This window comes from Jaculus jaculus, chromosome 14, assembly GCF_020740685.1.
Source record: "Jaculus jaculus isolate mJacJac1 chromosome 14, mJacJac1.mat.Y.cur, whole genome shotgun sequence".
Lineage (NCBI taxonomy): Eukaryota > Metazoa > Chordata > Mammalia > Rodentia > Dipodidae > Jaculus > Jaculus jaculus.
The window spans coordinates 67,374,703-67,387,129 of NC_059115.1; the positions used below are offsets into that span (position 1 = coordinate 67,374,703).

At 51.6% G+C, this 12,427-nt stretch overlaps 1 long non-coding RNA gene across 1 annotated transcript in view; it reads left to right on the forward strand.

Annotated features, from left to right (window-relative positions):
* Positions 1-12,427, forward strand: part of LOC123454564 — a 239,200-nt gene that overhangs the window by 61,060 nt on the left and 165,713 nt on the right. The window lies entirely within an intron of this gene.

A 12,427-nucleotide genomic window follows, 5' to 3' on the forward strand; every position in this document is an offset into this window, starting at 1 on the left:
CTTGGCAATGTTTTGTTTCAATGAATTGACGCCAAAGATTAATATAGTTTGTGAGCCGAACTGCGTACTTGGCAGAGGTGGGAAGTAAACAGGGCTCGATGAAATTCAGTGTGAAAACAGTTTTTAAAAGGAAGATATGCAGGTGAGGCTGGAGGCGTTGCTCTGGACACGGGAGATGCATCCTGGTCCCGTCCTGCTCAGCCACAGCCCACCTCTTCCTCTGAGAGCAACTGTGCCTCCTCGCAAGGCAGAGCAGAAGCGATGGGAGGAGCAAAAGGCGTGAGTGAGGCACCACATTGCCAAGCACGTTCTGCATGCTCAGCAGACGACATTCACAAGGTGGCTATGGTGTCTGCAGGGACTGAGGGTCACGTGCCACGTGGAAGGTCCCCCATGGAGAGGGGTCACAGGTCACGTCCTGGCCTTTAGAGTCTGTATTTGCAAACACACCCACCTGATGGCTTGATGTACAATCTCAGACGCTACTCTCCTGGGTATCCATGGACACAGTGAAGAGTGAGTCATCTCACGACTGTGTGCCTAGCTGAGGTTACACAGCCACAGTCTGTCTTCCCATTAGCTTCATGCAATGAACAAGTGTGCATTTGATGGTCTGTCTGGGGCTGTGGCTTTCTTGTTCTGTCTTTCTTGGTGTTATGTAGCTGTTTGTAACGGCCCATGCCCACGGTGTGGAGGGTGCGGAGGGCCGTGGCTCATCTGAGCAGAGACAAGGCGGGTGGGGCCCGGGGAGCTTTGCTCCAGCGGGAGTTAGAGCATTTGCCACCATGAGTTCAAAGTCAGTGAATGCATTCGTCAGCTTTCTATGCCTGGACCAAACGGCCTGAGCTAACCCACTTAGAAAGAAAGGTTTATTTGAGCTCACCGTTTCAGAGGCTTCAATTCCTGGTCACATGACCTTGCTGCATTGGGCCTGTGGCAGCTCAGCCCATCGCAGTATGATTTGGAGTCAGCAAGGCCTACCCGTCTCATGGCAGATGGGACATGAAAGAAGTAATGGGAGAGAGTCAAGGCCCCAGTACCTCCCAGGCACTGACCCCCCCAATGGCCTAACTTCTCCCACCTGGCCCCACCTCTTAAAGGCAGCATCAGGTAAGGCCTAGGGGCCAGTCCTTCAACACATGAGCCTTTGGTGGACATTTATGATCCAAAGTAGAGCAGCGAGCCAACATCAGTAAATGAAGTGCCTTTAAACAGAAAATGCATAACATTCAGTGATCTGTTGAGCCGGCTCACGGGAACCTGGCCCTGCCATTCCCCCAGGAGCCGTGGATGCCTACTCTCAGGAGGCCTTGTTCATTCACAGCGATGCAAACAGAGCTGCCTTTGGATGAGAACTACTTGTGCAGCAAGAGGCGCTGTAATTATTGTCGTGTTTGGGGGTTTTTTGTTTGTTTGTTTGGATGCAAAGTCTCATTCTGTAGTTCAGGCTGGTATGAAATTCACTGTGTCAACCAGGCCGGCCTTGAATTTGTAGTGATTAATCCTCCTGTTTCGGCCTCCTGAGAGCTGGGATCTCAAAGCAGGTGCAACCACGGCCGGCTCTGATTTTTATCTTTCAATGCTGCAGCAGGGAGTCAGGCTGGGCATGATGGGACATGGCTGTAATTCCAGCACTCAGGAGGTGGACACTGGAGGGACATGAGTTCAAGGCAAGCTTGAGACCAGCTACATGAGACCCTCTGTGAAAGACAGAGAGAGAAAGACAAAGAGAGAGAGACAGAGAGAGAGACAGAGAGAGAGAGGAAAGAGGGTGGGAGTGAGGGGATCAAGTATTGTGACAATCTGTCAGAGGAGGTGGTGGCCTCCTGAGTCCTTGCACCATCTTCTCCTTGCCCCCTGTAGGGACGCCCCCGGGGCTGCCTAGCTTGCAGACTGTGGAGGAACTCTAGGCCCGGGGAGGGGATGAGCTAAGGGACCTCACAGGCCTTGTTTCCCTGTGCAATAGTCACTTGCCCAAGCTTGGGTAACAGCCCCTTCTGTCTGCTGTGCCCTCTGTGACCACCATGGTGTCCTGCTGGGCAACAGCATGCCAGGCATGGTGCCCCCCCCACCCTGGCCTTGCTCGGTTTCTCCTGCATCCGTGCTGTGTGCTTGCACGGTGGAGTGCCTCCCTCCCACCCTTCCCTTTCATTGACTTCCATTTTCCCAGGAGAAAGCCGTAGCCCTGCCTGCCTGCAAGGGTCCGGATGGCAAGTCCATGCTCATGTTTCCAGTTTTTAAAAATATATTTTATTTACTTATTTGAGGAGAGAGAGAGAGAAAGAAGGAGAGAGGGAGAGAGAATGGGTGCGCCAGGGCCTCCAGCCACTGCAAACAAACTCCAGACACTTGTGCCCCCTTGTTTATCTGGCTTATATGGGTCCTAGAGAATCGAACCGGGATCCTTTGACTTTGTAGGCCTTAACCACTAAGCCATCTCTCCGGCTGCCCCCCATGTCTCCATTTTTATTTAAACTTCTTATTATTATTTATTATTATTATTGAGAGAGCTACAAAATGAGCATGCCAGGGATTTCAGCCACTGCAAATGAACTCCAGACATTGCGCCCCCTTGTGCACATGTGCAATATTGCATGCTTGCGTCACTGTCTGGTTCCATGGGACCTGGAGATCTGCACATGAGCTCTTAGGTTTCCCAGGCAAGCGCCTGAACTGCTAAGCCATCCCGCCAGCCCCCATGCCTCCATTTTTGACAGATACCACGCAGCCACTCCTTCTCAGCTGCAGGCATACACACTGCCTCTCAGGCCCTCCAGTACATTGTGCCCTCTTCTGCCACAGGCCTTTGCACACGTCACACTTCTCCCTGACCCTCTACCCACCCAAAAACCCACCTGCACCTTGACCTGTTCAGTTTGTCCTCTCTTGGCTCTTCATTTCCCTAACAACACTACCCCCAAGACAAAGCGGGACCCCTTGATACAGCTGTCACCCCACCTACCTTCTGTACAAAACCTGTTCTTGGTGACTTTTCACATGTATTTGAGTAACCACCTGCTAAATGACACTCACACTAAGCTCCCTGAGGTGGACTCCAGGGCTGCGGCCTTAGCACACCACTGAGTCCCAGGGGCAGGAGAGGGCCTGGCCCACTTGAACACTGCTGTGCCCTGGGAAGAATCCTGATGAACAAGAGCCTGGGCCTCCCTTGGCAAGTCACCCAAAGGACCTGCCAGACCCATGCATATACAACAATGCAAGGGGGCCTAGAGGGAGATGTTTCCCCTATTTTGATTTGTTTTGTTTTGGTTTTTGGTTTTTTAGGCTAGGGTCTCACTGTAGCCCAGGCTGACCTGGAATTCACTATTCGTCTCAGGGTGGCCTCGAACTCACGGTGATCCTCCTACCTCTGCCCTCCGAGTGCTGGGATTAAAGGTGTGTGCCACCACGCCCGGTTCCCAAACACAATTTTTCTCCATTCATGTCTCCATCCATCCTCTCGCCCGTCCACCCGTATACCCACTCTGCATTAGTTCTTTTAGCAGTTGCTTTGACCAAATACCTGATCAGAAGCACCTTCAGGAAAGAAGGGTTCTTTTCCTCACAGTTTAGGAGACACAGCATGCTGTGGCAGGGAAGGCAAGGCAGCAGAAGCAGGCCAGCTGGTCACATTTCATCCACAGTCAGGGAAATTAAAAAAAAAGAGGACAAACAGGAAGTGCGGCCAAGCTTTAAGACCTCCGGACTTACCCGCAGTAAGGCTCCACCTCCTAAAAAGTTTCACAACCTTCCCGAACAGCGCCACCACCTGGGGACCAAGTGTGCAAACAGATGAACCTTCCAGGCTGCCACCCCCTTCTCTCTGCATCTGTATCTCCATCTACCATGCAGTGATCCATTCATCCCTTTCTCTTTCCATTTCTCTCTCGCGCGATCCCTAAGCCATCCATCCTCCTACCCCATCTCCATGTGTATCTCCATCTGTCTTCCGTGCATCCACCCACCCATCCATCCGTCATCTTCTTTCTCTCTCTCTAACCACCATCCATCCATGTCCCCTGTCCTCTCTTTCCCACTGTACCTCTGTCCATCTACTACCACTCATCTACCCCTTTCTCTATTTATATCTCCACCCATGTTTTCATAGTTACTGCTTAGCACTAACTCTGTGACTGCCCCCACGGAACAGAGGTGAACAGGATCATCTGCAGCCTCCTCAGACTCACGGGGCCCTGGAGGCACAGGTCAGGACGTGTGCGTTTTCTCTGCACTGCAAAGGCTGTCCTAAAGGAGGTGTTCACAACTTAGCCTCACAAAGGAGAACCAGCCAAACAGAAGGAGCGTGCAGACTCCATCTCTGAGGTCTTAGCTCGGTGTACCCATCCCAGGTGAGCACAGGCAGCTTGAACTAGAGGTCAGCTCTCATAGTTCCGGTCACTCACAGACCTCTGTCCATACCTGCCCGGGACATGCCTGGACTAGGACATACTACACGAGCCGCACGTGGTGGCTCCTGAGAGGAATCTAAGCACTTGGTAGGTGGGGCAGTAAGATCAGAAGTTCAAAGCCATCCAGTTTGAGGCCTGCCCTATATCAAAATGATAAACATTAAGCAAAAAATAGTTTGGGGGCTGGAAAGATGGCTTAGCCATTAAGGCGCTTGCCTGCAAAGCCAAAGGACGCAGGTTCGATTCCCCAGGACCCACATAAGCCAGATGCACAAGGTGGCATGTGTGATTGGAATTTGTTTGCAGAGACTGGGGGCTCTGCATGCCCATTCTCTTTCTATCTGCCTTTCTCTCTCTCAAATAAATAAAACTAAACCATATTTTTTAAAGTTTTGCATAGTTTTATTCTAATGAACTCAGCTGTTTTAAAATCCAAAATACACTTATTTTAGAATGAAACTTTATTGCTCCCATAAGGGGACAAAAATGGTATCAGTGATCATAAGCAGAAAGCAATTAAAAAACTGGAAGGAGGGCTGGAGAGATGCTCAGCAGTTAAAGGTGCTGGCTTGCAAAGCCCCAGAAGCCATGTAAAGCCAGATGCACAAGGTGGCACATCCATTTGGAGTTTGTTCTCAGTGGCAAGATGCTCCGGAATATTCTCTCTGTGTTTCTTTCTCTCAAATAAATAAATAAACTTTTTGAGGCAAGCCCAACTGACTGGCCTTTATATATCTATATATCTATACATATATATACACACAAGAGAGTGAGAGCAAGAGCAAGGGAGAGAGAATTGATGTGTCAGGGCCTCCAGTCACTGCCCCTGAACTCCAGACGCATGTGCCACCTTGTGTGCACGTGTGACCTTGCGCACTTGCATCACCTTGTGAGTCTGGCTTACCTGGGATCGGAAGAATCGAACATGGGTCCTTAGGCTTTGCAGGCAAGCACCTTAACAGCTAAGCCATCTCTCCATCCCAGTAAATATTAAAAAAAAAAAATAATTGGAAGAAAGAAGACCAGTTTTGGGGATTGTTTAGTTCTGGGTGTACAGAGCTTTCTGTCTGTGGGGAGGGGGTGTGCCCCTGCTTCAGAGTTCCGGGAGCCCCGGGGAGCCAGCCAGTGGGCCCTGTGCTTGCTGCTGACACCTGCTTCTTAGAGAGCTTCCTGCAGTGTGTCACCTGTCTCTGGGGGTCTCTGGGAATGGGTCACCACTGAGGATGGCAAGCATATGGGTGCAACTCCTGCTCCTGGGGGCACTTGGGACGTCATCCTGACCACTGTCTCCTGAGCAATGTGGATCATGCGTGGAGCCTGGCCCCACTGAGACCTCCGGGAGGCCAAGGTCAGGAAGTGTGAGCCGGACTCTGTAACTCAACCCGGTGGGTTCGGGTCAAGTCATGGCCGAGTCTGGAAACCAATACAGAAACTGAAGCTGGAGCTTTGCAGGTGTCGGGTGTGGCCTTCCCTCCGAGATGCCCTGACCTGGGCCACTAGGCTCCTCTACCCTCTCCCTTGCACCATAATGGTATCGGACCCCAAGATCGTGGGCTTGCCAAATATCACTCCGGTATTATTCATTCCAAGCAGATGCATTTCAAAGTCTGGGAGCCGCCTCCCCACGTGTCCTGCTGAACCTTTACTCCACGGCAGCAGGGGCTGTGGAACCAGAAGACCCGGGCCTGGGCTAGACTTGGCTCTGAGGGCCCCTTGTGCCCCACACCCACTTCTGGGGCCACTGAGCCTCCAGCAGCAACACTAGTATCAATGGTATTCCTTATTCTAAAAAAAAAAAAAAAAGTCCCATGACGGGCTCAGATTTCAGAGGCTATTTGAAAGGCTAAAGCCGCCACCAGCTCTGATAAGACACAGAGAAGCCCACGTTCTCCAGCAGCCTAGTGCCAGGCAAGAGAAGGGTCCTCTCAGTACCATCTGGTCCCCGCCTCATCCAACAGCCCAGCCAGAGAAGGTGGGGCACAGACTGGCATCCTGCTTTGTCATAGAGTGCATTGTTTTTTTTCTCTAGCTAATGGCTGTGCTATCTTGAGCAGCTCTAGAAGTTCATTCTCTCACCCTTCTTGTCCTCTACGGCTGGTGTTTGATAGACAAGGCCCAGAGAGTCCATCCCACAGCTAACGTCTGTTCCAGCCTCCAAGGCCCTAGTGCTTATCATGTGCTTTAAACACTGCCCACGGGCTGGAGAGATGGCTTAGAGGTTAAGCGCTTGCCTATGAAATCTAAGGACCCCGGTTCGAGGCTCAATTCCCCAGGACCCACATAAGCCAGATGCACAAGGAGGCGCACGCATCTGGAGTTCGTTTGCAGTGGCTGGAGGCCCTGGCACGCCCATTCTCTCTATCTCCCTCTTTCTCTGTGTGTTGCTCTCAAATAAATAAATAAATAAAAATAAAAACACCGCCCATGTAGGCAAGGGTGTTTACCAGTGGGCAAGGCCTGTTTCACACGCTGAGCTTGTCATAGCCTGGGACGCATTGGTGTCCACATAGTGGCCTGCTACTGTGGACGAGACACACTGAGATCACGATGCAGGGACCGGCTCTGCGTCCGGAGAGTGGGAGGGGTGCACCCTCACATCTTGGCCAGACATGAAACAGGTTATATTGGAAAAGTTACCTAGAGAGGGTGAAATTCCACACCACAGATTCATAGTGACAGAGCAGAAAGGTGCCTGGGACATCAGTGAAGCCGTCATTCCTCAAAGTGCAGCCTGAGGAATGTTAGGTGATGGCCAAAAAAGATTCCAAGGTCGGGTTCACGTGGGGAAGGCTGGGTCAAGCAGAGCTAAGATGGTTTCCATGTTCTAAGATTTGCCAGAACCTCAATTGCTTTGTGAAATCGACAGGAGGGGTGCATAGTTATGGCTTGAAAGGCCCCCCCAAATTTTGGCCCGTGGTGTCTGGTTTAGCAAGCTGGAAAGACGGGTACTCCCAGGGTTCCATTTTGTGAGACTTCAGCGTGGTCCAACCCCATGGTCCACAGACAGGGAAACTTCAGCAGGAGAGAAGCCAGTGTTTTCCCAGCATCCCCTGAGACGCTAAGGATTCAGCTAAGGTTCCTGGAAACAGGCTGTTTAGGGCATACGGCTCCAGCCTTGGGTGCAGGACTCAGAAATCCTGTAGAACTTCCTGGAGAAGGCAAGAACTTGTGTTAAAGGCCTTGGGCCCCTGGACATGAGTGGGTGCTTCATGTCTTAATTCACCAACCAGAAAAGACAGATGCATACTGGGAACTTGATCCCTCCCCACCATTTTCCTGGAGGGAATCAAGGTTTCCCCTAGATTCATCCTGTGCACTTGCAAAGGACAGAGGTGCTTGGAGGTGTGTCTTCTAGGCTCCTTCCAGGAAACCTCTTGATTGCTACTGCCAGTCCATGCCACCCTCTTGACCTGCCCAGGGATCCAGCTGGCTCATTTGTGGTGCCTTTAGCCCTGGCCCCCTTCCCTTTTTGCACTTAGCCCTGGTGAGGGCTCCGGCCACTGCTATGCCATTTGAGAGCAGAGCTAATGGTTACTGTCCTTTGGGACGCCAGAGTCCCCCTGTGTGGGGCACAGAAACTTCCACACAGGCTGTCATTGCTGTCCTTGAGGACTCTGCAGGGCTGTCTCTGTTCCTCATACGTGGAGGAGAAACCAAGGCTTGGCAGAGTGAGTACTTGCTTAGGAATAAGACCAATAAATGGAGAACCCAGACCCCAGGCCTCCTCAGTTTCTCCTCTTCCTGGGTGATATTGGGCCCTCCTGATCTTGAGCTGATCCCACCGGTGCCTTGCTTCTCAGTGACAGTGGCTCAGCTACCCCAAGTCCTGGTCCCCACAGGCTGGGGTCAGATGCTGACAGTTGGGACAACACTGGTCTGCCATCCTCACCTGCTCCAAGCCTTATGTGGTCCTGATTGCCTTCTTCATGTCATTCCAGAACCTTCCATGCTGGAAGGTGAGTGGTTTCCAATAATGACTCCTCTCCCAGACTTTGTCATTAATTGAGGAAAGGAAAGCTGGGTTGCAGGTTCCTAGCACGGTCACTGTTGGTGAGGATGAAACCTTAACAGAGGTGACACTCAAGACCTGTCCTCCCCAGAGCCCTGGGCCAGGCTGAGGGCTGGGGTCTCCTTTCCTTCAGAATTAAAAATTCACCAGTGAGGACAGATTGCTCATCAATCTTTCATCCCAACAGTCCTGCTGGGAAGACAGGCCACTGCTATGAGCTCAGGGCCTCAGGTGGGGGGAGGTGGGCCAGCTGAGCCTAGGGAGGGCCTTGGAGCATCATGGGAAAGGCAGTAAGCAGGAGAGGTTGCCAAATCCATACCTTCTGTTTCCCACAAGAAAGTCCTAAAGTGCTGAGCATGGTGGCACACGCCTTTCACTCCAGCACTTGGGAGGCAGAGGTAGGAGATTTGCTGGCAGTTTGAGGCCAGCCTGAGACTACATAGTGAATTCCAGGTCAGCCTGGGCTTGAGTGAGACACTACCTCAAAAATCCAGAAGAAAGGAAGGAAGGAAGGAAGGAAGGAAGGAAGGAAGGGAGGGAGGAAGGAAGAAAGGTCTGCAGAAGAGCAGAAAAGGAGTGTGGAGTGAAATATTATTTGGCTACTAAAAAGAGTGAGATCCCCCCACACACACAAAAAAAAGAAAAAGCTGGGCGTTGTGGCACACACCTTTAATCCCAGCACTTGGGAGGCCGAGGTAGGAGGATTGCCAAGAGTTCAAGGCCATCCTGAGACTCTGTAGTAAATTCCAGGTCAGCCTGGGCTACAGCAAAACCTTACTTTGAAAAACAACAACAACAACAACAAAGAATGAGATTCCATCACTGATTGTAAAGTGGGTGGACTGGAGCACACTGAGTGAGATGTCAGACACAGAGAGACAGATGCTGAGTCTCCCATCTGTACAAAAACTAAAGAAAGGCCGGGCATGGTGGCACACTCCTTTAATCCCAGCACTCGGGAGGCAGAGGTAGGAGGATCGCCATGAGTTCAAGGCCACCCTGAGACTACATAGTGAATTCCAGGTCAACCTGAGCTAGAGTGAGACCCTACCTCGACAAACCAAAAAAAAAAAAAAAAGCTTAAGAAAGGTTGGAGAGATGGCTTAGCAGTTAAGCACTTGCCTATGAAACCTAAGGACTCCGGTTCAAGGCTTGATTCCCCAGAACCCACGTAAGCCAGATGCACAAGGTGGCACATGCATTTGGCATTCATTTGCAGTGGCTGGAGGCCTTGGTGTGTCCATTATCTCACTCCCTCTGCCTCTTTCTCTCTCTGCCTGCCTGTCTCTCTCAAATAAATAAAGAAAAATAAACAAAGAAAATAATAACAATAATAATAATAAAGAAGCGAAAGACGTTGGTCTTGCAGTAGTCCAGAGCAGCATTGTGGTCATCAGAGCCTGGGGAGGGTGGAGGGCCACGGGGAAGGATAGGGGACCCGGAGGGACGCAGGTTGCAGCTGGATAGGCGGACTCACTCCTAGTGTATTATATACAGTGGGGTGACTGTGGCTGACAAGAGCTGATGGTGTGTTTCCACACAGCCAGCAGAGAACACACACACACAAAAAGAAATGATATATGTCTACGGTGATGGCTGGGCCAGTTGACCCACATGATCTTCGTGTGTGGAGCCGTCACACTGGACCTCGAGACTGTTCAGTCATGGTGTACAGGGCACAGCAGTCAGGAGGCATCTGGCTGGCTCCTGTTTGGAACGTAGCAATGGCTGTACTGTGGCTGCTGTGCCAGGACTCACCTGCAGTGTGTCTGGGCCCATTCCCTAAGCTCTCTGGGACTCACCTCCTGGGTAACAGCGAACCACCAGTAGCTGCCTCAGAGGCTCTTGGCTCAGCCTAGCACAAGTTAAAGGAGTGCACTGGGATGTTTGCTGCAGAGGAATTTCGGTGGGCATGGCATCCCATGCCAGGCAAATGAGACCCTTGGCCACTCCCTGACTCTGGCTGCTGCAAGGCCAGCCCTTGGCCTTGGTTTCCCCATGTGTGAAAGGCAGATGCTGGGGAGATCTCCTTTATGCAAGGTTCCCTGGGGCCTGGCACGTGGCTGCCTGTCCTTAGCTCATGTTTTTCCCAGAAGAGCTCTAGGGCGGGGGCTCGCTAGCTGTGGCCCGTGGCTGCTGGACCAGCCCTGACCCTTTGGACTCCTTTGACTCTGAACCTAGATCTTAGTGAACTTGGGCCCAGGTTGCCTTTCCAGGAAAGAAACAGCCGGGCTCAGAAGTGAGAGGAACAGGCTGGGGAGGCCATGGGGAAGGTCAGACACAGGCCAGGCCCCAGGTGTGGAGTGGGGCAGGCAAGGTAGAACTGAGGCACGGAGCAGACGTCGCCGTCCCGGGCCACTGAGCAGAGCAGAAAGACCCAGCGGGAAGGGCTCCAAGCGCCCGATGTTGATTCACAGTCACCGGGTGAAACCCTGCTTGGGGCACTGTAGGATCTGGTTAGCTGGGGCCTGAAGGGTGTGGGCCTTGGGATAGTGGGGCATAGGCAGGACCAGAAGACAAGATATATACCACGTGACCCCTAAGATCTGCTGTCTGCTCTTTTGCAGCCTGCCACATGGCCAGGGAGGTGGCGTGGGTGGGTTGTATCGTGATTCCTGCATGTTTTATCATCCTGTTAGTTTTGGCCAATAGGGAGCACTAGAAGGATATAGCATGCAAGGGTGGATGAGTTTTTTTTCTTGTTGTTGTTTGTTTGTTTTATTTTTATTTATTTTTTACTGACAACTTCCATGATTATAAACAATATCCCGTGGTAATTCCCTCCCTCCCCCCCCCACTTTCCCCTTTGAAACTCCACTCTCCATCATATCCCCTCCTCCTCTCAACTGGTCTCTTATTTTGATGTCATGATCTTTTCCTCTTATTATGATGGTCTTGTGTAGGTAGTATCAGGCATTGTGAGGTCATGGATATCCAGGCCATTTTGTGTCTGCCCGAGCTCATAGTAAAGAACCCTACCCTTCTTTTGGCTCTTACATTCTTTCTGCCACCTCTTCCACAATGGACCCTGAGCCTTGGAAGGTGTGATAAAGATATTTCAATGCTGAGCACTCCTCTGTCACTTCTCAGCACCATGGTGCCTTCTGAGTCATCCCAAGGTCACTACCATTTGAACAGAGAAGGTTCTCTAACCAAAAGTGAGAATAGCATTAATATATGGGTAGGAACATTAAGAGAAGTGCTTACTGGTCAGTTAGGTGAGCATGGTATATACATTTAGCCAGATAGCAGCAGACGTTACACCCCTAGGGTTCATGACTACCCCTGTTGTAGGTTTTCAATATCAGGGATGTATTCCCTCCCATGGAGTGGGCCTCCAATCATATGAGAGGGTGTTTGGTTTTCCCCATAACAGATGTGCCACTATTGCACCCGTTGGCTCATTTGACCTGGCTGACCAAGTATAAGGCTGGCAGTGTGTCCACTGTTGGGTATTTTCTCCGGTGATTTCTCTCTCTCCCATTGAAGTGCATGCAGCATGGCTTTGTTTCTTGCACATTCTCTGAGGATCACCTGGGGCAAGGTGCTTGTCTGAGCATAGATGACAGTATCTGTTGGGGATCTTTTCTTGCCGGGCCTGAGTCTGCATCCCCTCCTCTCCTCCCACTCCATTACACCAGAAAGGGTCCCCTTGCAAGCAGCCCATCCTGTGAGGATTCCCTGCTCCTGCCCACACCTCTGCCAAGGAGTCCTCTAACTCACCCTCCCAGATGGCACAGTGGCCCCTGGGGACCCTGATCTGCTCAGCCTCCCAGAACCACGCTCTGTACTATGTCTGACTGGACCTCCTCATCCTTTGTGTCTCAGAGGAACAGGCCTTGCCCTGTCCCTCCAGGAATCCAGGTGTCCCGGTTTAAAACAAGGGGGTAGGAAACCCCAAGAGGGTGGTACACGGGAGCCCTGTGGGTCACAGCATCAAACCAGAACCCCCGGGGCCACGCAAGGGGACTGGCAGCCTCTGTGCATCTTGAGGGGACGGCCTGGCATC